Genomic DNA, 23,692 nt, shown 5'->3' with positions numbered 1-23,692 from the left:
CGTTGTTCCTAAGGCTGGGAAGCTTCACGATCTTTGCATATATATATTTATATATATATATATATTTATGTATATTATAATAATATATTATAGTATGTTAACATATATTAATGTGTTATATTGTATATTTTAATTAATGATTATTACTATTTAATTAAGTATTCAATTTAGTTAATTATTTAATTTAGTTTAATTTAATTTTAATCTTTCATTTCCATAATTCTACGATTTACTATATTTCACACCATAATCCCAACAACACAATTATATACTTTAAATCCAATACACATCCAAGTTCTCCATATAAGGACCAGTCCCACTACTAAGAAACATCACCATCGATGGATTTACCGTGGTTTTCTGAAACCGTCCACTGAATCAGAAAATCACAAAAGTCCGGCAAGGGATTTCTGCCTCCAAGCTATAAGACAAAATCCTATACTTCCATACTTCCCTACACCATACCTACTTCTCAACACCTAACCTAGCTAACCTATCCATCTATCATCCTTATCCTAGTTGTTTCCTATACTCAGTATAAATCATCTCTAACCTAATACTCTAACATTTCCATATCCAGGCGATGCGAAATTAATCACACTTCCGGTTGGACATTGCTCTGATACCACAATGTAACACCCCAAACCCTTAAACCCGGGTCCGACGCGTTTTACCTGATAAAATCTCTAATAATCCATAATCAACATATACGTAGCGGAAAACATAAACATAATCTCCATATAACATAAAGACCATAATCAATAATACCAGAGTTTACTACCCCTATATAACATCCTTACTATCCATCCAACACCTGCATTACCATAAATACTTACCTCTCCACACATTCCAGTATTTTCACAATCATTCCTTTCATAACTAACTTAAAGCATAAAGACATAAAACATAAATTTTATACACCCCAAAATTAACATAGATATATACCCTTTTCTTTTGAGTCACATTCTTTCTCACATGCCTCATACTTGTTTTTCAAAGTAGTATATCTTTTATTAGCTTTAACAAGTGACTTATGAGTTCTAACATATTCAACTTGCAATTCCTCATAAGTAGGCATGCTTTCACTATCAGTATTATCACATGATTCAGTATCAGATTTATCTACTAAAGCAGAAGGAACAAAGATAACCTCATTATCTATTAAGGCAACAAAGCACTGGTTACCTCCTTCAAGATTAGAAGGGCTTGAGTCACACGGAGAGATCACATTGTTTTGCATAGGTACTCCATATCTCCTCTCAAGTTCATCCCAGATCTGCTTAGCATTACTACACGCTATAACCTCACATAAAACATTAGAATCTAAAGCATGCAGTAAGGTATTCATGTCATCAAAATTTATTTGCATTAAGTTCCTATCATGATCATTGAGTTCACACTCAGATTTAGGAACACTAGTACAACCAATGAATTTAACAGGCACACCATCACCCTGATCAATGACATTCCAAAATTTCCAATTTAAAGCTTTCACATACACAGTCATTCTGAATTTCCATACAACAAAATTATCACCATAGAATAATGGTGGGTTTGTGACTAACCTACCCTCACATGCATGGGATGCACTAACATGAGCCATTATGATCTTTTACAAAATAATGTTTAAATCTAAGTTACGAGGCTCTGATACCAATTGTTAGTTTTGGTGCAATCCCAATAGGGGGGGGGGTGTGAATTGGTATTTAAAAATTTATTCCTTAGGTCAATCCTCTAACAACAGTATTACACAAGTCTAAGGTCAATCTAGTGCATGCAAAATGAATCAATGTAAATATATAATGGAATTTAAGCTGCAATAAACGATTAACCAAGCATACACAATAAAGTAGTAAATGAGACGACACCCAGAAATGTTATCGAGGTTCAGCCAAATTGCCTACATCCCCGCCTTGGCCAACAAGCACAAGGATTACCACTATAGACTCACTTAACTGGTGGAGCGGCACCTAAACAAGTAGGTTAATTAGCATAGGGCTGACCTCAACCTTTACAACTAGGTCAATTAAAGGGGTTGACCACAACCAACACGCCTTATCAGGATGACGCACCTAGCTTTCCTAACTGGGTCTAAGCCAATCTGAGACTATTCCAGGGCTAGTCTCCCTTTTCAGACCCGTTCCTGGAAATACAAAAAATGTGTATATAATTTTGCGTATAAGGAAATGCTTCTTACACTAAGCTGATTACGTACCACTAAGCACAATGTAATTAATACACTACCAAGAGATAGGATTTGATAGCTCGGTGTAGTCTGAGTGTCTACTCTCAAATATTTATGCAAATATAGCAATCAGTGCGTGAGAGTGTAAGTGATAGGTTCTTTGTGTCAAAATAATATTTCAATCACAATGCACAGACGAAGATCTAAGCACACTTCAAATATCTCAATAGATAATATTTCTCAATATAAACCACAAGAGATATTCAGATATAGTTTATCAATAATTTGATCTTTGTCTTCAAGAAGATAAAATCAATCAAAGGATATTTCAACAAAGATTTTTTTGCATATGCACAAATATCTCAACAAAATATTTCTCAAAGTAAATCACACGAGATATTTGAAATCGATTTGCAACAATTTATTTCACAAACAAAAAGCAATACGAACTCTTGAGTATTGCAATGATGATGCAAAACTCACAAGCTCTACGAAGTTTTCTTATGGAAGACTTATTAATGAAGTCTCCTAGAAAAACTTCAAGCTTACTCTCGGATAAAAATATATATCAATCAACTAGAACAAATAAGAGTGTAAGCTTAACTAGATACTCACAATAGCACTCTTACTTAACAAGATTTGCAATGAGGATAAGTAAGAATGAAGAAATATAGCTTGGATGTGAGAAATAGAGCTTTTGAGAATTAGAGGATATTTGCTAATTGTTTTGTTAATCTGATTACTAATTATACCAAATGAGGGGGTATATATAGACAACCCTTAAAATATAACCGTTAAGGACATATGGAATTATTAGGAAAGTTTTAATACATTTTAACCAAGTTAACCCCGTTTAAAAATATTAATTGCGGTAAAAAATGAGGGGCAATCCGAGAGGTCCGGTTGACAAGGAAGGTTTCAGTCGACCAAAGTTCATATGGTTTGGTCGACCGGGCCATTTTTGAACTATTCGGTCGGTCGACCATGGGAAGGCGAATTTTTTATTTCGCGCGGTTCGGTCGACCAGGGGAAAATGAACTGAATCTTTCGGTCGACCAGACAGTTAGGATTTCTCCTGAGGACCCTTGGTTGACCAGGTAGTTGGTATGCAATTTTGGCTCGGTCGACCAGATTGTCAAATGTTTGACTCTAGGAGGTTTCGGTCGACCATGGGTATTTGAACTATAATGGTTTAGTCGACCGGGACATGGTCAATCGTTGACTTGGACCTGGGTTCGGTCAATCGGGCTATAAATGAATTATCTAGTTCGGCCGACTAGACTGAACTCAAATTGTTGACCTAGGCCAGATTCGGTCGACCAGGGCAAAATGAACTGCCTTGGCCAGTCGACCGAAAGTGCACAATGTGTGCATTTCGGTCCTTTTTCCCTAAGCAATCACCCGAGTAAAATAATCAATCATATGTATGCATGAGTGAGTGTCCTAGGGTCTCTTCTAAGCCTTTTTTAAAACACCGATAAAATCCGGTGTCGGTTGACCGGTGTTCCCTAAGGTCCATCTATGGTATTGAGCTTATCGATCCTACCATGCAGGTAAGACATTACTTATCACATACCATATTCTCCTAATTACTACTACAGACCCAAATAATGATTAAATTACAATACAACATAAACAGGGTCTTCAAGTCTTCACTTCATGTGTTGTGTGCGTGCACCATATGATACGTTCGAAAAGTTTGCCTCGCCCCAAACGTAACATGTTCTACTAGCATAAATACTGCTAATACCATAATATATTATTCTTTCTGTTATTGTTCAACCATTCACCTACGTTCATGTTCATAACTTTAACATTTCACTTCATTTCACTTTAAATGACTCTTTCCCATTTTATATTGTTCACATTTCACATTTCATTTTCATTTCATTCATTTCCCTTTTCATTTCATTTCGTTTCATACCCAACATCATTCAGCTGTTTTACCTAACATTTTTCAACTGTCATAAATTTATCCAGCATCTTTCAAATGTTTTACCCAACATTTTTCAGCTATTACACATTTACTCAACATCTCTCAACTGTTTTACCCAACATCTTTCAACTATTTTACCCAACATTTTTCAGCTGTTTACATGATTGCATTAACACACACAAGCAACATAGTCCATATCATGTTTTATTCACAATTCATTTCTTACTTAGCCTGCATCTCATATATTTAACATATATTTGCACAGAATCTCATGCCACACAGTTTAGCAATAAAATTCATGCATTGTCTGTAAAATAAGCCAACCAACATTTAACGTTTATATGCTGAAAATACCTTTCATTTCTTACATAATTGTAATGAAAATATTTTTGCACTTTCATGAGTTCATTTTCACAAATACATAACTAAATAAGTGGTCCTAGACTCAAAAATCATTGTTTTACATGGTCTTCATTTTAATAATTCACACCAAAACATTCATATAATATAACGTAAATTATTAGTTTTAATTTCATAAATTCTGATTTAATATATAATTTTCCCTTACCTAATTTCTTGAACTACGCCAACAGGGACCCCAAAAATATGTCTGCGGCGCTCACTCGAACCCTGAATCAAAAATCCTAATTCCATTAAATTAATCCTAAATAAAATATTATTTTAATATTTCTTAGGACGATAAATTCTAAATAAATAATTATATCCTTAAATATAGCCAAAATACCAAATTTCCTATATTTCACTCTCACTTTGGAGTGGAGCCTAGAAAACCCCAATTGGAATTTACTCATCTCAAAATGACGACGATCACAACTAGAATCTCATGGTGGTGCCTGATCGTCGATTCAACATCAGATTTAATGAGAAATTGGGAAATTAGGGGAAGATTACCTTACCCCAGGAATGGTGCCTATGCCACTCTTACGACAAATCTGCTCTAGTAGAAATGTCGGTGGCGGAGTTAGGAATCCAACGACACCTTCCGTTTCCCGATCGGTCGAATATTCATCAAAATCTTGTGAGAGAGAGACAGAGAGAGAGAGATGGAGACGGAGAGAGCTAGACGGCCAGGAGAATTTCACAGGGGGCGGCCTCCTCTTTGTAATTGCATTGATCCTGAAGCTGGGAAGCTTCAAGATCATTACATATATATATATATATATATATATATATATATTTATATATATTATAATAATATATTATATTATATTAACATATATTAATATGTTATATTGTATATTTTAATTACTATTTAATTAAGTATTCAACTTAGTTAATTATTTAATTTAATTTTAAATTTTTTTATTTTTTTATTTCATACTATTTCTTTTTATTTATTTATTTAATACATCAATTTAATAATACTTAACTAACTAATTGATTAATAATTTTAATTAATTAATTAATTATATTTGTTATTTCATTTATTAATTTTTTCCTAATTATTTTATTTATTTTAATTTTTCAGGTCGTTACATATATATACAATCATCCACAAGAAGACCAAAAAGTATCTTAGGGTCTCAAACCAAAAACCCATCTGACCCTATCTCAACTACTTACCCTTTTGATAGGATAGTTCGGTCAACTACTGCTGCGGGGCTCTATCTGGCCTCCTACTTGGATTTACTAAAATGTTTATAATCCTAGGGTGAGACATCTCTTAGTAAGGGAGAAACTAATATCAGTGTGTGGCAACATGAGTATTATCGTTTCATAATGGTGAACTGTACTTAATTATATAACATGTAAAACTACTTGTATAGTTTCTGAATAAAACATGATTTGACATATTGTAATATAACATACTAAATTTCTGTACATGTGAATTGTCTTATATAACTATACAATATTGAAATAATACCTAAAATAGATAGTTAGTTAGTGTCATGTCTTACCCGCCACATGACAGGGTTGTGCGGCCCGAAGGTAGAACCTAGCAATGGTTGGCCGACCATGCTAAGTCAACCTAAGTCTGTAAGTACGATGGGCTTGCACCACCTGGTTCGAACTGCCAGTGGGACACCTGCACTACCATGAAGCCACATTGACTGCAATCTCCTACACTCTATCTGAGATGTGTGGTAGCACTAACATAAACATAATCTTGAACATATAGCTATGGTACCGTGCTTTGTGAAACTAAACTAAGCCATTCAGGTTTTGATAACATATAATACATTTCATGATACTAATACATAATGTTTCATATTTCATAGAAATATTTAACATGATCATATTTTTATAAATTCTGACATAACATACATGATTATGACATTTATGCCAACATAAATCACGACATTTGCACTGGCATAACATAACATGTAAATCACGACATCTGTGCCGACATATCATATTGTATAAATCAAGGCATTTGTGCTGGCATATCGTATCGTATAAATCATGGCATTTGCGCTAGCATATAACATAACATAATAGATTGAATCTCGATACTTCTGTACTATTAACATATTATGTAAAAACCATAGTTCTTGTACTATTTTTATGGTTTTTTTGAAAACTATTATAACATGCTTAGTTTGGGAAATAATAATATTTCGGTATAACATAATTTACATGGAAAATCATACTCATGCCACACAAATGTGAATATTATTTTGAATATAAAATCTGAACTGAAACCATGTTTTCTGCTAAAATGTATAAAATGCATTTCCCTGTTCAAGAACAATATTCCCAAACACTGTATTATATCGTGTGTAATTTTTGAAAATAAATGCTGTATAATAATTAATAATTTCATGAAAATCTTGACTTAATTTACCCCTTACCTAACTTATTGAGAAGCCCACAATCTAACCTAAAACTATGCTTGTAGTATTCCCAGTTTAACACCCAGAAATTTACATTTTTCCTAAAAAAACTTCAGTATTATTCCATCTACAACACTTTCGTCAGTCTAGAAATACCAAATACTGTATAAAACTTAAATTAACCAAATTACCCAAATTTTGGGATGGTGCCCAAGTAGGCCTAACCAACGATCTTCTCCAGCAGATTTGAAGAGAATCTTCACAAGAGTAGCGTGGTGGCTTCTGATCATCGAACCGGCAAGGAATGAAGCTAGAAACCTAAAAAAAAGGTGGGAGAGACGAAATCTAGTGTGTGTGAGAGAGAGAGTTTTGCATGAAAATTTCTCGTTGAAAACTTGAGGTAGGTATATTTATACACCTGGATTCATCGACGAGACACGTTACCTCGTTGACGAGACCAAGAAGGGAGTTCGTCGATGAGCTCATAACCTTTGTCGATGAACTTCAGGCCTGACATCACCACTCTCGGTATATTTTCGTTAATGAGACACATGGCGTACGATGAACCGGTGAAGGAGTTCGTCGACTAGACTAGAGAGTTCATCGACGAACCCTGCTTTGTCCCCTTTTTGAATTTCTTTTCCTTCCACCTATTTTTCTCTCTCTTTATTATTTAATGACTATAAATTTTTAGGTCTCTACATTTTCCCCTACTCAAAAAATTTCATCCTTGAAATTTACTATCTGCATTAAACACCATATTTTGAGGAAAATAGGCTACTTATTTTATTACTTACCCTCATTTATGGTAGAGGAATACCATGGTTACATTTAGAGTTCTGGAAGATTACAAATACATAAAAGAAAAATTCTCCCAAAACCAAAACACTACCTACTAACAAAAAATTATTACATGTATTGATTATCCTGCATAAAAGAAATTTAACATACTTATCTACATTTTTCCTGATTACTGCTGGTCCCCACTAAATAGGTGCGGGTATTCTATCGTATTTCTTCTTCAAGCTCCTAAGAAGCTTCTTCCACTGTGTGATTTTTTCACAAGACTTTTAGCAATGAAATTTTCTTACAGTGCAATTCCTGTTCATTTGCTGTCTCAGATCTGTACTGGTATCTCCTCACAAACTAGTGAATCTCTGAGTTGTATCTCTGAAAACTTGACCATATGGAAGGGATCTGAGATGTATTTTTTCAGCATGGAAACATGAAGTACTTCATGTATTCTAGATAAAATTGGTAAAACTAGATGATAGGCAACTAACCCCACTCTTTCAAGTATCTCGAAAGGGCCAATAAACCTAGGGCTCCACTTACCCTTCCTCCCAAACCTCATAGTTCCTTTTAGTGATGCTATTTTAAGATATACATGGTTTTCCACTTCAAATTCCAACTTCCGGCGGCGAGTATCTGCGTAGCCTTTCTGTTGACTCTGAGCTGCACTGATTCTTTCTTTAATAAGTTGGAATTTTTCGTATGCCGGCTACACTAACTTTGGTCCCAAAACTTGCCTTTCACCTATCTCATCCCAGTATAATAGAGAACGATACCTCCTACCATATAATGCCTCGTAAGGTGCCATGCCGATGTTGGCTTGATAGCTGTTATTATATGCAAACTTTACCAGCGGCATAAACTGGGTCCAACTACACCCAAAATCTAGCATGCATGCTCGTAGAATATCCTCTAATATTTGAATCGTCCTCTCTGATTGCCCGTCAGTATGAAGATGAAACGTCATGCTAAATAATAACTGAGACCTCAGAGCTTCCCGCAAGCTCCTCCAAAAATGTGACGTGAAACGTGGGTCTTGGTTTGATACTATAGACACTGGCACACCATGTGATCGTACTATCTCTTGAATATATAGTTAAGCCAGTCTATCCATGGAGTAGTTGACTTTGATAGCAATAAAGTGAGTGGTGTTTGTCAGTCAATTTATGACCACCCAAATAGCATTCTGTCCGTGCTGCACTGACGGTAAACTCGTCATGAAATCCATAGAAATATGATCCCACTTCCACTCAGGGATGTGAAGTTGCTACAACTATCTCACCATTCTTTGGAGCTCAGCCTTAACCTGCTGGCACATCAAGCACTGTTGCACAAACTCGGCAATCTCCCTCTTTATAAGAAATCACTATCTGATCGTTTTCATCAAGTTGATTATGTAGGCATCGATGACTCCACTGCTGCTATGATGAGGCTACTATCCTGGGCACAAAAATAAAGTTATAAAAGTCAAAAAAATAATTCAACTGGTAAAAATAAAGAATAGGGGGTCAAAAATAACATAGTAAAGTTTTAGTTTGATCGGATGAGAAATCAACTTCCGTTCGTCTTCATCAATTTGACTAGGTGGGTCGTGAGGTGTTCCGCTGCCATCGCTGAGCTATTCTGGTGCTGCTGCTATGGAAGAGAGGGAGAAACTACAAGAGAGAGAGAGAGAGAGAGGAAGGGGGCTACGACCACCCTTGGTGTCTAACCCATTTGTTTGGATGCCCTTTTATAGGCATATGATTTTGAAATTCATTTCTTAATCTGCAGATTCCTCAATTAATACAAATTTGGATATTTTGGCATATTCCCTTTGGCATTGGATATTATGGAATATTCCCTTTGGCATTGGATATTCGGGCATATTCTCCTGTATTTGTATTCTCATATAAAATATGAAAACTTGATTGTATTGTGGGGCATTATTTAATTCCTGAAAATAAAAAGACCCAATTTCAAAATATCTGAGGTTCGATTTTAAAATATCCATAACTTATTTTAAAAATATCCAAGACTTAATTTAAAAATTAAAGGGACTCAAATTTTAAAATAAATAGGACTTAATTTAAAAATAACAGGGACTCAAATTTAAAATAAAATGGACTCAATTTAAAAATAGTCGGGACTCAATTTAAAATATCTAAGACACAATTTTAAAAAGGGACTCAAATTTAAAAATATCCAGGACTTAAAAATAATTCGGGACTCAAAGTTTAAAAATACCTAGGACTCAATTTTAAAATAAAAGGGACTAAAATTAAAAAATATCCGGGACTTAATTTAAAAATATTTGGGACACAATTTTAAAATAAAAGGGACTCAAATTTAAAAATATCATGGACTCAATTTAAAAATATTTGGGACTCAATTTTAAAATAAAAGGGACTCAAATTTAAAAATATATGGGACTCAATATTAAAAGCTCAATTTTGAAATTAAAGAACACAATTAAAAATAAGAAAAACTCAATTTTTTTAAAAAAAGAAATATTAATTTTTAAATTAAAGGACACAATTTCAAAGATTCAGGACTCAACCAGATTTTTCAAAATAGATCCTCCAATTCCCGGGATACAGGGTCGACTTCTTATTACGCAGGGTCTCTTTAAAAAGGACTGGTTAAAATTAGGGTGTCTGGCCCCTGTGTCAAGTGTGTCACAAACCCGGCTACTCAGCCTTGGTCTGTTTGCACGAATTTGATCATAGCTTTCAAATAGCTCCACCTCCCTCATTATCGGCAAATATCACCACTCTTCCTTCCACCCCACAGAATATTCATTCTTGGTTTCCTGACACTACCACAACCCATCATATTTCACTTATGTGTTTAGCAACCTAAACTTGGATTCTTCTTCATATCAGGGCTCAAATCAAATAAGCATCGAAGATGGTTCTATGATGCCTATACATCATACATGTTTTGCTCATTTGCACACTCCCACTAGAAAATTTCATCTTTATCAACTTCCCCTTGTTCCTTGAATTACAAAAAAAATTTGTTGTATGTTCGTTAATTTTGCTATGACAATTTCGTTTACTTTGAGTTTCATTCCAATTATTTTCTTGTGAAGGATTTACAAACTCCAAGGGTTATACTTTAGGGAAACATTGAAAATGGCTTGTGTGTCTTACCTATGGATAGCACCACTACAGCTTCAGTTTCAACCTCTCCTCAAGTATACATTGGCGAACCCACTTCTTTATACCTATGGCATCTCAGACTTGGACATGCATCCCCAAAAACTACCTCTTTCATCATTAGTAAGCTTAAGCTTCCAATAAATTCTCACAAACCTTTTTCACATTGCTCAACATGTTATCAAGGAAAAGCACATGCACTTCCTCATTATTCATCACGCTCTAGGTCCTTACATCCATTTGAGTTACTCTTCCTAGATGTGTGGGGTCCAGACCCTATTTTATCCTTGAATGGTTGTAGATTTTACTTGTCTATCATTGATGATTTCTCTAAATATATTTGATGTTTTTTGATTCAATCTAAATTTGATGTTTCTTCAAATTTTATTGCCTTTTAAAATTATATCTATAATTAATTTTCCTCAAAAATTAAAATTGTGCAAACAGACAGGGGTGGTGAACTTAGAACAACTAGGCAAATTCTTCAATAATTTGGTTCATCACCTCACATGTCTATATTCCCATGCTCAAAATGGGACAGTTGAGCGTCATCACCATTATATTGTTGAAACTAGACTATCTCTTTTAACTTAGGCATGTATGCCAACAAAATACTAGTCCGAGGCATTTCAAACTTTGGTTTTTCTTATAAATAAAATGTCCACACCAATTTTAAAAAATAATTTCTTTTTCAGCTACTTTATAAAAAAAAAAAAAAAAACCTCATTACAATTTTCTTCAGATCTTTGGCGTAGCATGTTAGCCAAATTTGCATCCATACAATCATAATAAATTAGACCTTAGATCCACACTTTGTGTGTTTATGGGATACATTCCAGATCATAAGGGATATCAAGGTCTTCATCTTCCATTCAGCTGGGTCTACATCTCTAGGGATGTAATTTTCAGTGAAAACCATATTCCATTTCAGCAATTTGTCCAACATGTGTGTAATGTAGAGACCCGAACTCGTAAATAAGGAAAATAAATAAGAAAAGGGTAAGTGGATTTGTTTACATAAGTTTTTTAATAAAACTAAACCATTAAAAAGTTAGCTTATGTTTATATGCATGATATGACTGCTCATTTGCGATGCGGAGTTTCACCGAGTAAAAATGCCGGTTTTACAATTTTACAATGTTGGTCAAAAAGAGGGTTTTGACGTGTGATCTCCAAACTTTTCAAAAACCTCTTTATTTGCATTAATCTTAATAGAGGAATGCTTGAACCCTTTATTTTTCATTTAAATGATATTTATCGAGTTATATAGTATATAGGATTTTTGATCAAACTAGTGTGACATATGATATGAAATGGAATATGTGAATCTTTTTAAATGCATATCTGAATTGTGGGAATTGGAGTTCCATTTTGCAATGTGAAAAATGTGGAAAATTAGTGCCGGTTATAAACCGAGCTATAAACGTAAAATGGGTTAAACCAAGAGGTTTTGTGCTAGTTTATGCCACAGTACAATTGTATGAGTTTGTGAAAATACTGTAATTGTATGAGAGCCCTAAAAAGCTCACCGTTATATGAGAGCCCTAAAAAGCTCACCGTTATAAGAGAGCCTTAAAAAGCTCAATGTTAAGCGCGGTTCTGTTGCTTTATATATATTAGATACAGTGCAAGCACACATATGATTTTCAGTGTGGGTATCGAGATAGTTGGTTGGATATTGGAGTTGCCACTGGTGGATTAATGGACTAGGTGGTACTAGTCGGACTATAGTAAATCACCTAACTCGAAGCCAAGGGATTTAATGTGTTGGCATTTGTTATTATTGTATCGAAAATGGATAGTGTTCTAAATATGCATATTTATGATTTGAAAACTAAAATGGGCAAAGTCATAGGTTTGAGTACGGGGCATAGAGATCGTATAGTGTATGGGCCTGTACCCAACTCTAACCTCGGGAACTCTCCAATATTACAGCATTGAGAATATGCCTTATATGTATCTACTTTCAATTGAAATAAACGCATGTAGTCACACACTGATGTAATATCGTCCACCTTACTAAGAAGTGCCTCACCCCAACGTACAACCTTTGTTTTAGGTCCTATAGGACATCAATCCTTGTTGCTAGAGGGACTTGAAGGGTCGTTTTGATTTTAGCTTAGTAAGTGTTCTGTATATGTAATAGACTCAGTCTAGAATATCTTTTGGAGATTTTGAGAACAGGTTATGTTTTAAAGTACGATCTTATGTATTTGAGGATACAACTAGAAGCTCTGGTATGTCTTTTAGATTTTCCATATGGATGTTTATGTTTTCCGCTATGAATGAGATGTCAGATTAGTATGAAATACCCGTATGTCCCTATTTAGGGCAAGTTGTGTATGTATGTTTATCAGAGATAGGTGTATTATACAGGTGTAGTAGCACTCTGGAGCTGTATAATGGGCCAAGGCATTACATTTGAGTTTCGCTTTGTATACCTGGAAATAGAAATGCATTGACAGACTTCTATGTTTTTTTGGATGAATCGAAAGGTTCAAAAAATCATGGCAATCCATTGACGGTTTTGTTTCTAAGTGGAAGGGCGGAACTTGAGTTAGAATGAGGATGTTAAATTGATGGAGTATGTCAATATTAAGAATATGGATTTAGGGAACTGAGTCTGTAGTATTGTAGTATTAGCTGATACTTAGGCTATTACTCTTTTAATCGATTTTCACAATTGTTTTTCAGGATGGAATCCAAGGACAATACTGCCAATGTGGGAGGCAGTAGTAGTGAGGGTTCCAGCCATAAGGCTGGCAGTGACACTACGAATGTATTGCAGGATTTCACACAACAACTTATGGCTGAGGTGGTGTGAACGAATAGGGGGCAAGAACGTCCTACAACTAAGATTGGATGCTCCATTGATTTGTTTACTAGACTGAAACCTTGGGATTTTATAGGAAGTGCAGATCCGATTCGATATGAGAATTGGATCGAATAGATCGAGAAGATTCTAGATGTTCTGAACTGCATAGAGAAGCAGAAGGTAACCTTTGCAATGTTCAAGTTGTCAGGGGAGGCAGAGAGATGGTGGGTGTCGGTAAAGAAGATAGAAATATGATCCCACTTCCACTCAGGGATGTGAAGTTGCTACAACTATCTCACCATTCTTTGGAGCTCAGCCTTAACCTGCTGGCACATCAAGCACTGTTGCACAAACTCGGCAATCTCCCTCTTTATAAGAAATCACTATCTGATCGTTTTCATCAAGTTGATTATGTAGGCATCGATGACTCCACTGCTGCTATGATGAGGCTACTATCCTGGGCACAAAAATAAAGTTATAAAACTCAAAAAAATAATTCAACTGGTAAAAATAAAGAATAAAGGGTAAAAAATAACCTAGTAAAGTTTTAGTTTGATCGTATAAGAAATCAACTTCCGTTCATCTTCATCAATTTGACTGGGTAGGTCTTGAGGTGTTCCGCTGCCATCGCTGAGCTATTCTGGCGTTGCCGCTATGGAAGAGAGGGAGAAACTACAAGAGAGAGAGAGAGAGAGAGAGAGAGAGAGAGAGAGAGAGAGAGAGAGAGAGAGAGAGAGAGGAAGGGAGCTATGACCGCCCTTGGTGTCTAACCCATTTGTTTGCATGCCCTTTATAGGCATTGGATTTTGAATTTCATTTCTTAATCTGTAGATTCCTTGATTAATACAAATTTGGATATTTTGGCATATTCCCTTTGGCATTGGATATTCTGGAATATTCCCTTTGGCATTGGATATTCTGGCATATTCTCTTGTATTTGTATTCTCATATAAAATATGAAAACTTGATTGTCTTGTGGGGCCTTATTTAATTCCTGGAAATAAAAAGACCAAATTTTAAAATAAGTGAGGTTCGATTTGAAAATATCTAGAACTTATTTTAAAAATCTCCAAGACTTAATTTAAAAATAAAAGGACTTAAATTTTAAAATAAATAGGACTTATTTAAAACTATTAGGGACTCAAATTTAAAATAAAATGGACTCAATTTAAAAATAGTCGGGACTCAATTTAAAATATCTAGGACAAAATTTTAGAAAGGGACTCAAATTTAAAAATATTGAGGACTTAAAAATAATTCGGGACTCAAATTTTAAAAATATCTAGGACTCAATTTTAAAATAAAAGGGACTAAAATTTAAAGATATCCGGGACTTAATTTAAAAATATTTGGGACTTAATTTTAAAATAAAAGGGACTCAAATTTAAAAATATCATCGACTCAAATTAAAAATATTTGGGACTCAATTTTAAAATAAAAGAGACTCAAATTTTAAAATATATTGGACTCAATATTAAAAGCTCAATTTTGAAATTAAATAACACAATTTAAAATAAGAAAAACTCAATTTTTTTTTTAAAAAAAGAAAACTTAAATTTTAAATTAAAGGACTCAATTTCAAAGATTCAAGACTCAACCAGATTTTTCAATACAGATCCTCCAATTCCTGGGATAAAAGGTTGATTTCTTATTACGTAAGGTCTCTTCAAAAAGGTCTGGTTAAAATTAGGGTGTCTACACTGATAATTGGCTCCTGTGTCAAGTGTGTCACAAACCCGACTACTCAGCCTTGGTCTGTTAGCACAAATTTGATCATAGCTTTCAAATAGCTCCATCTCCCCCATTATTGGAAAATATCACCACTCTTCCTTCCACCCCATAGAATATTCATTCTTGGTATCCTGACACTATTGCAACCCATCATATTTCACTTATGAGTTTAGCAACCTAAACTTGGATTCTTCTTCATATCAGGGCTCGAATCAAATAGGCGTTGAAGATGGTTCTACGATGCCTATACATCATACATGTTCTGCTCATCTGCACACTCCCACTAGAAAATTTAATCTTTATCAACTTCTCCATGTTCCTTGAATTACAAAAAAAATTTGTTGTACATTTGTTAATTTTGCTATGACAATTTCGTTTACTTTGAGTTTCATTCCAACTATTTTCTAGTGGAGGATTTACAAACTCCGAGGGTTATACTTTAGGGAAACATTGAAAATGGCTTGTGTGTCTTACCTACAGATAGCACCACTATAGTGTCAGTTTCATCCTCTCCTCAAGTATACATTGGCAAACACACTTCTTCATACCTATGGCATCTCAGACTTGGATATGCATCCCTAAAAACTACCTCTTTCATCATTAGTAAGTTTAAGCTTCCAATAAATTCTCACAAACCTATTTCACATTGCTCAACATGTTATCAAGGAAAAGAACATGCACTTCCTCATTATTCATCACCCTCTAGGTCCTTACATCCATTTGAGTTACTCTTCCTAGATGTGTGGGGTCCAGACCCTATTTTATCCTTGAATGGTTGTAAATTTTACTTGTCTATCATTGATGATTTCTCTAAATATATTTGATGTTTTTTGATCCAATCTAAATAAGATGTTTCTTTAAATTTTATTGCCTTTTAAATTATGTCTATAATTAATTTTCCTCAAAAATTAAAATTGTGCAAACAGACAGGGATGGTGAACTTAGACTAACCAGGAAAATTGTTCAATAATTTGGTTCATCACCTCACATGTCTATATTCCCATGCTTAAAATGGGACAGTTGAGCATCATCACCATTATATTGTTGAAACTGGACTATCTCTTTTAACTCAAGCATGTATGCCAACAAAATACTAGTCCAAGGCATTTCAAACTTTGGTTTTTATCATAAATAAAATGCCTACATCAATTTTAGAAAATAATTTCTTTTTCAACTGCTTTATAAAAAAATACCTCATTACAATTTTCTTTAGATCTTTGGGGTAGCATGTTAGCCAAATTTGCATCCATACAATCATAATAAATTAGACCTTAGATCCACACTTTGTGTGTTTATGGGATACATTCCAGATCATAAGGGATATCAATGTCTTCATCTTCCTTTGGGATGAGTCCACATCTCTAGGGATGTAATTTTCAGTGAAAACCATATTCCATTTCAGCAATTTGTCCAACATGTGTGTAATGTGGATACCCGAACCCGTAAATAAGGAAAATAAATAAGAAAAGGGTAAAAAGGGAATTTTAGTAGGGTTCGTCGATGAAGCCATATATTGGTTGATGAAGTCCCTTCAGTTGTTCATCGCCAAAATTCAAAGCATCGTCGACGAAGAAATACCAAGCAAACCAAGAAAAATATCCGGATGGGGTTCGTTGATGAAGGTAGAGCATTGTCTACAAACTGCATGGATGGTTCGTTGATGAAGGTGCCACTTCGTTGACGAATTTGACTCAGTTAAAGAGTCTATAAATATCATTTTTGGTTTCTTAAGGGGTAAGAAAACCCAAATGCTCCCTCTCTCTCTCTCTCTCTCTAGAACTAGCGAGTTCTCTCTCTCTCTCTAGAACTTGCGAGTTCTATCTCTCTCTACGATCCTTTGCATTTCATCATCTGTTTCTACGATCGGAAGTTTTTGCGTGGATAGGGGGGGGGGGAGGAAACTCTATAGTTATAGCAGATCAGATCGTCATTTTAAAGATTTTTGGGATTGTCCCTAAAATTGAGGTAAGGATATGAATTCATTTTCATTTTGGTAGATCTGTAGTAGATTGAATAATATTGAAGTATTGTTCTTCAATATATAGGTTTTGAGAACCCGGTTCGCTGTTTTGGGAGCCGTATAGTTCGTGTTTTGAAATTCAGAAATAGGTAAGGGGATTTGTTAACATCAGTCTTTTTATAAAACTAAACCATTAAAAGTTAGCTTATGTTTATATGCATGATATGACTGCTTATTTGCAAAATTTCACCGAGTAAAAATGCCGATTTTACAATTTTACAATTTTGGTAAAAATGAGGATTTTGACGTGTGATCTTCAAACTTTTCAAAAACCTCTTTATTTGCATTAATCTTAACATAGGAATACTTGAACCCTTTATTTTCCATTTAAATGATATTTATCGAGTTATATAGTATATAACGGATTTTTGATCAAACTAGTGTGACATATGATATGAAATGGAATATGTGAATCTCTTTAAATACGTATATGAACTGTGGGAATTGGAGTTCCATTTTGCTATGTGAAAAATGTTGAAAATCGGTGCTGGTTATAAACCGAGCTATAAGTGTAAAATGGGTTAAACCGAGAGGTTGTGTGCTAGTTTATGCCACAGTACAATTGTATGAGTTTGTGAAAATACTGGAACTGTATGAGAGCCCTAAAAAAGCTCACCGTTATATGAGAGCCCTAGAAAGCTCACCATTATAAAAGAGCCTTAAAAAGCTCAATGTTAAGCGCAGTTCCGTTGCTTTATATATATTAGATACAGCGCAAGCACACATATGATTTTCAGTGTGGGTATCAAGATAGTTGGCTAGACATTGGAGTGGCCATTGGTGGATTAATGGACCAAGTGGTACTAGTTGGACTATAGTAAATCGTGTAACCCGAAGCCAAGGGGTTTAATGTGTTGGCATTTGTTATTATTGTTTCTAAAATGGAGAGTGTTCTAAATATGCATATTTATGATTTGAAAACTAAAATGGGCAAAGTCACAGGTTTGAGTATCGGGCGGAGAGGTCCTATATGCCTGTACCCTACTCTAACCTCGGGAACTCTCACTTGTTATGACGCTAAACCATTTATCATAGGAATTATGTCTATATATCTCCAATATTAAAGTATTGAGACTATGCCTTATATGTATCTGCCTTCAATTAAAATAAATGCATGTGGTCACACACTGATGTAATATCTTCCACCTTACTGAGAAGTGCCTCGCCCCAATATACAACCTTTGTTTCAAGTCCTACAGGACGTCAATCCTAGTTGCTAGAGGGACATGAAGGGTCGTTTTGATCTTAGCTTAGTAAGTGTTCTGTATATGTAATAGACTCAGCCTAGAATATCTTTTGGAGATTTTGAGAACATGTTATGTTTTAAAGTACAATCTTATGTATTTGAGGATACAACTAGAAGCTCTGGTATGTCTTTTAGATTTTTTGTATGGATGTTTATGTTTTCCGCTCTGTGTGAGATGTCAGATTAGTATGAAATACTCATATGTCCCTATTTAGGGCGAGTTGTATATGTTTGTTTATCAGAGATAGGTGTATTATACAGGTGTAGAAGCACTCTGGGGCCGTATAATGGGCCAAGGCATTACAATTGGTATTAGAGCATTAATCAGCCGGAAGGGTGTTATGGTTCACATTGCCTGGTTATGGAAATTCTAGGAACTTAGGTTGCTAGGTTATGTAGATTGGACTTTACCAGAGTTTAGGATATGGATAAAACATTTGAGTTTTGCTTTGTATACCTGGAAATAGAAATGCATTAACAAACTTCGGTGTTTTTCTAGATCAATCGAATGGTTCAAAAAATTAGGGCAATCCATTAATGGTTTTGTTTCTAAGTGGAAGGGCGGAACTTGAGTTAGAATGAGGATGTTAAATTGATGGAGTATGTCAATATTAAGAATATGGATTTAGGGAATTGAGTCTGTGGTATTGTAGTATTAGCTGATACTTAGGCTATTACTTTTTTAATGGATGTTCACAATTGCTTTTCAGGATGGAATTCAAGGACAATATTGCCAATGTGGGAGGTAGTAGTAGTGAGGGCACCGGCCATGAGGCTGGCAGTGACTCTATGAGTGTATTGCGAGATTTCACATAGCAACTTATGGCTGAGGTGGTGCGAACGAATGGAGGGCAAGACCGTCCCACAACTGAGATGGGATGCTCCATTGATCAGTTCACTAGATTGAAGCCTTGGGATTTCATAGGAAGTGCAGATCTGATTCGAAATGAGGATTGGATTCAGGAGATCGAGAAGATCCTGGATGTTCTGAACTGCACAGAGAAGCAGAAGGTAACCTTTGCAATGTTCAAGTTATCAGGGGAGGCAGAGAGATGGTGGGTGTCGGTAAAGAAGATAGAAATATGATCCCACTTCCACTGAGGGATGTGAAGTGGCTACAACTATCTCGCCACTCTTTGGAGCTTAGCCTTAACCTGCTGGCACATCAAGCACTGCTGCAGAAACTTGGCAATCTCCCTCTTTATAAGAAATCACTATCCGATTGTCTTCATCAATTTGATTGTGCAAGCATTGGTGACTCCACTGCTGCTTTGATGAGGCTACTATCCTGGACACAAAAATAAATTTATAAAACTCAAAAAAATAATTCAACTGGTAAAAATAAAGAATAAAGGGTAAAAAATAACCTAGTAAAGTTTTAGTTTCATCGGATAAGAAATCAACTTCCGTTCGTCTTCATCAATTTGACTGGGTAGGTCGGGAGGTGTTCCGCTGCCATCGCTGAGCTATTCTGGAAGAGAGGGAGAAACTACAAGAGAGAGAGAGAAAGAGAGAGAGAGAGAGAGAGAGAGAGAGAGAGAGAGAGAGAGAGAGAGAGAGAGAGAGAGAGAGAGGAATGGGGCTATGACTGACCTTGGTGTCTAACGCATTTGTTTGCATGCCCTTTTATAGGCATAGGATTTTGAATTTCATTTCTTAATCTGCAGATTCCTCGATTAATTCAAATTTGTATATTTTGGCATATTCCCTTTGGCATTGGATATTCTAGCATATTCTCCTATATTTGTATTCTCATATAAAATATGAAAACTTGATTGTCTTGTGGGGCCCTATTTAATTCCTGGAAATAAAAAGACCCAATTTTAAAATAACCGAGGTTCGATTTTAAAATATCCAGAACTTATTTTAAAAATATCCAAGACTTAATTTAAAAATAAAAGGACTCAAATTTTAAAATAAATAGGACTTAATTTAAAAATATTAGGGACTCAAATTTAAAATAAAATGGACTCAATTTAAAAATAATCGGGACTCAATTTAAAATATCTAGGACACAATTTTAAAAAGGGACTCAAATTTAAAAATATCTAGGACTTAAAAAATAATTCGGGACTCAAATTTTAAAAATATCTAGGACTCAATTTTAAAATAAAAGGGATTAAAATTTAAAAATATCCAGGACTTAATTTAAAAATATTTGGGATTCAATTTTAAAATAAAAGGTGCTCAAATTTGAGTATCGGGCATAGAGATCATATAGTGTATGGGCCTGTACCCTACTCTAACCTCGAGAACTCTCACTTGTTGTGATGCTAAACCATTTATCATAGGAATTATATCTATATATCTCCAATATTATAGTATTGAGAATATGCCTTATATGTATCTGCTTTTAATTGAAATAAACGCATGTGTTCACACACTGATGTAATATCTTCCACCTTACTGAGAAGTGCCTCACCCCAACATACAACCTTTGTTTCAGGTCCTACAGGACGTCGATCCTAGTTGCTAGGGGGACTTGAAGGGTTATTTTGATTTTAGCTTAGTAAGTGTTCTGTATATGTAATAGATTTAGTCTAGAATATCTTTTGGAGATTTTGAGAACATGTGATGTTTTAAAGTACGATCTTATGTATTTGAGGATACAGCTTGAAGCTCTGGTATGCCTTTTAGAATTTCCATATGGATGTTTATGTTTTCCGCTGTGCATGAGATGTCAGATTAGTATGAAATACCCGTATGTCCCTATTTAGGGTGGGTTGTATATGTACGTTTATTAGAGATAGGTGTATTATACAGGTGTAGTTGCACTCTAGGGCCGTATAATGGGCCAAGGAATTACAGTTGGTATCAAAGCATTTATCAGCTGGAAGTGTGATATGGTTCATATTGCCTGGTTATGGAAATTCTAGGAACTTAGGTTGCAAGGTTATGTAGATTAGACTTTACCAGAGTTTAGGATATGTATAAAACATTTGATTTTTGCTTTGTATACCTAGAAATAGAAATGCATTAACAGACTTCTATGTTTTTCTGGATCAATCAAAAGGTTCAAAAAATCACGGCAATCCATTGACGGTTTTGTTTCTAAGTGGAAGGGCGGAACTTGAATTAGAATGAGGATGTTAAATTGATGGAGTATGTCAATATTAAGAATATTGATTTAGGGAACTGAGTCTGTAGCATTGTAGTATTAGCTGATACTTAGGCTATTACTCTTTTAATGGATGTTCACAATTGCTTTTCAGGATGGAATCCAAGGACAATACTGCCAATGTGGGAAGTAGTAGTAGTGAGGGTGCCGGCCATGAGGTTGGCAGTGAGTCTACGAGTGTATTGCAGAATTTCACACAGCAACTTATGGCTGAGGTGGTTCGAACTAATAGGGGGCAAGACCGTCCCACAACTGAGGTGAGATGCTCCATTAATCAGTTTACTAGACTGAAGCCTTGGGATTTCATAAGAAGTGTAGATCCGATTCGATATGAGAATTGGATCCAGGAGATCGAGAAGATCCTGGATGTTCTGAACTGCACAGAGAAGCAGAAGGTAACTTTTGCAACGTTCAAGTTGTCAAGGAGGGCAGAGAGATGGTGGGTGTCGGTAAAGAAGATGGGGGAGCACCGAACGATACCAATAGCGATGATGTGGGACCATTTCAGAGAATTGTTCTTTGAACAGTACTTTTTAGCCACGGTCAGAAATGCGAAGATGGAGGAATTCATAAGCCTGATGCAGGAGTCGCTGACAGTGCAACAGTACGCTGCCAGATTCCAGGAGCTTTCAGAGGGGTCTAAGGATGATGATACCAGATAAGGCGATGAAGGTTTGCAAGTTTCATAGGAGTCTAAGGACGGAGCTTCGGAGACAAATAGCAATCTTTCAGTTACAGGGCTTTGCTACACTGGTAGACAAAGTCGCTGTAGCTGAGGAGAGTCTACTGGAGGACGCAGAGGTCCAGGTTCCGAAGAAGAAGCCAGCGCCTCCTAGTTCTTCTTCTGGGGTAGGGCAGGGTAACTGGAAGAAGAACAGTAGTGGTACATCCTAGAGCACCACATCCTATCGTGGTTGCCGTACGTGTGGTTAGAGGCACTTTGGGCAGTGTTGGAGGACTATAAGGGCTTGTATGTGGTGTGGTACGCTGGAACATCAGGCGAAAGATTATCGCATGCAGGGAAACAGCGGAGCTCCACAAAAACCATACAAAGGAGATACACAGGCGCAACATGGTGGTCAATAGGGGGTACAACCCAGGCTAGGGTGTATTCCCTGACTCCAGGCGATGCAGAGAATGCTGGTGATGTAGTCACAGGTATCTTTTACATGCTTTCTCATATAGTTATTATATTATTCAATTCTAGGACAACACATTCCTTTATCTCTTGGGGATTCATTAAATTGTGTGGATTAGATGTGCAATAGTTAGATTATGAACTCGTAGTGGCTACGCCATTTGAGTCTATAGTCATATGTAGCAAAGTAGTCCGTGATTTCCTACTAGAAATTTAGGAGAGGGTATTATGAGTTAGCCTTATTGTGTTTGACATGTATTACTTTGATATCATCCTAGGGATGGACTGGTTATCTGCAAGTTATTCCAGTATCGATTCCCATAGGAGGGAGGTGATGTTTAGACCGTCAGGGGAGCAAGAGTTCAAGTTCCTAGGGTCATGTGCGCGTTCTGCACCATGGATCCTTTCAGCTATGCAAGCTAGGAGATTATTCTTGGAAGGATGCTGAGGGTATCTGGCATTTGTGAAAGACACGCCAGAAGAGGAGTGTAAACTAGAGGGGATTCCTATGGTATGCAAGTTCCCAAACTTATTTCCAGAGGACTTGTCGGGATTACCTCTAGATCGCGAGGTGGAGTTTGTTATAGAGTTGGTTCCAGGTACGGTGCCTATATCAAAGCTCTATACCGTATGACTCCAACAAAATTGAGAGAGTTAAAGGGGTTACTAGACAAGGGGTATATTCGACCGAGTGTTTCACCCTGGGGAGCACCAGTGTTATTTGTAAAGAAGAAGGATGGATCGATAAGGATGTGCATCAACTACAGAGAGTTTAA

The 23,692-nt window shown here is 35.7% G+C and overlaps 2 long non-coding RNA genes across 2 annotated transcripts; both read right to left on the bottom strand.

Moving 5' to 3' along the window:
• Positions 1-7,677: 7,677 nt before the first annotated feature.
• LOC131154490 (uncharacterized) lies at positions 7,678-14,478 on the bottom strand. Its single transcript, XR_009136452.1, has 3 exons — positions 14,200-14,478; positions 9,265-14,120; positions 7,678-9,148 (listed from the first exon to the last, which is right to left on the bottom strand). It is a non-coding gene; the product is annotated as an uncharacterized LOC131154490 (long non-coding RNA).
• Positions 14,479-19,228: 4,750 nt separating this feature from the next.
• On the bottom strand, positions 19,229-20,259 carry LOC131154489 (uncharacterized). Its single transcript, XR_009136451.1, has 2 exons — positions 20,028-20,259; positions 19,229-19,948 (listed from the first exon to the last, which is right to left on the bottom strand). It is a non-coding gene; the product is annotated as an uncharacterized LOC131154489 (long non-coding RNA).
• Between the last annotated feature and the right edge of the window lie 3,433 nt (positions 20,260-23,692).

Source organism: Malania oleifera, chromosome 4, assembly GCF_029873635.1.
Source record: "Malania oleifera isolate guangnan ecotype guangnan chromosome 4, ASM2987363v1, whole genome shotgun sequence".
Classification (NCBI taxonomy): Eukaryota; Viridiplantae; Streptophyta; class Magnoliopsida; order Santalales; family Ximeniaceae; genus Malania; species Malania oleifera.
Note: the sequence above shows the minus strand (reverse complement) of the source record. Positions and strands in the feature narration are given on the sequence as shown.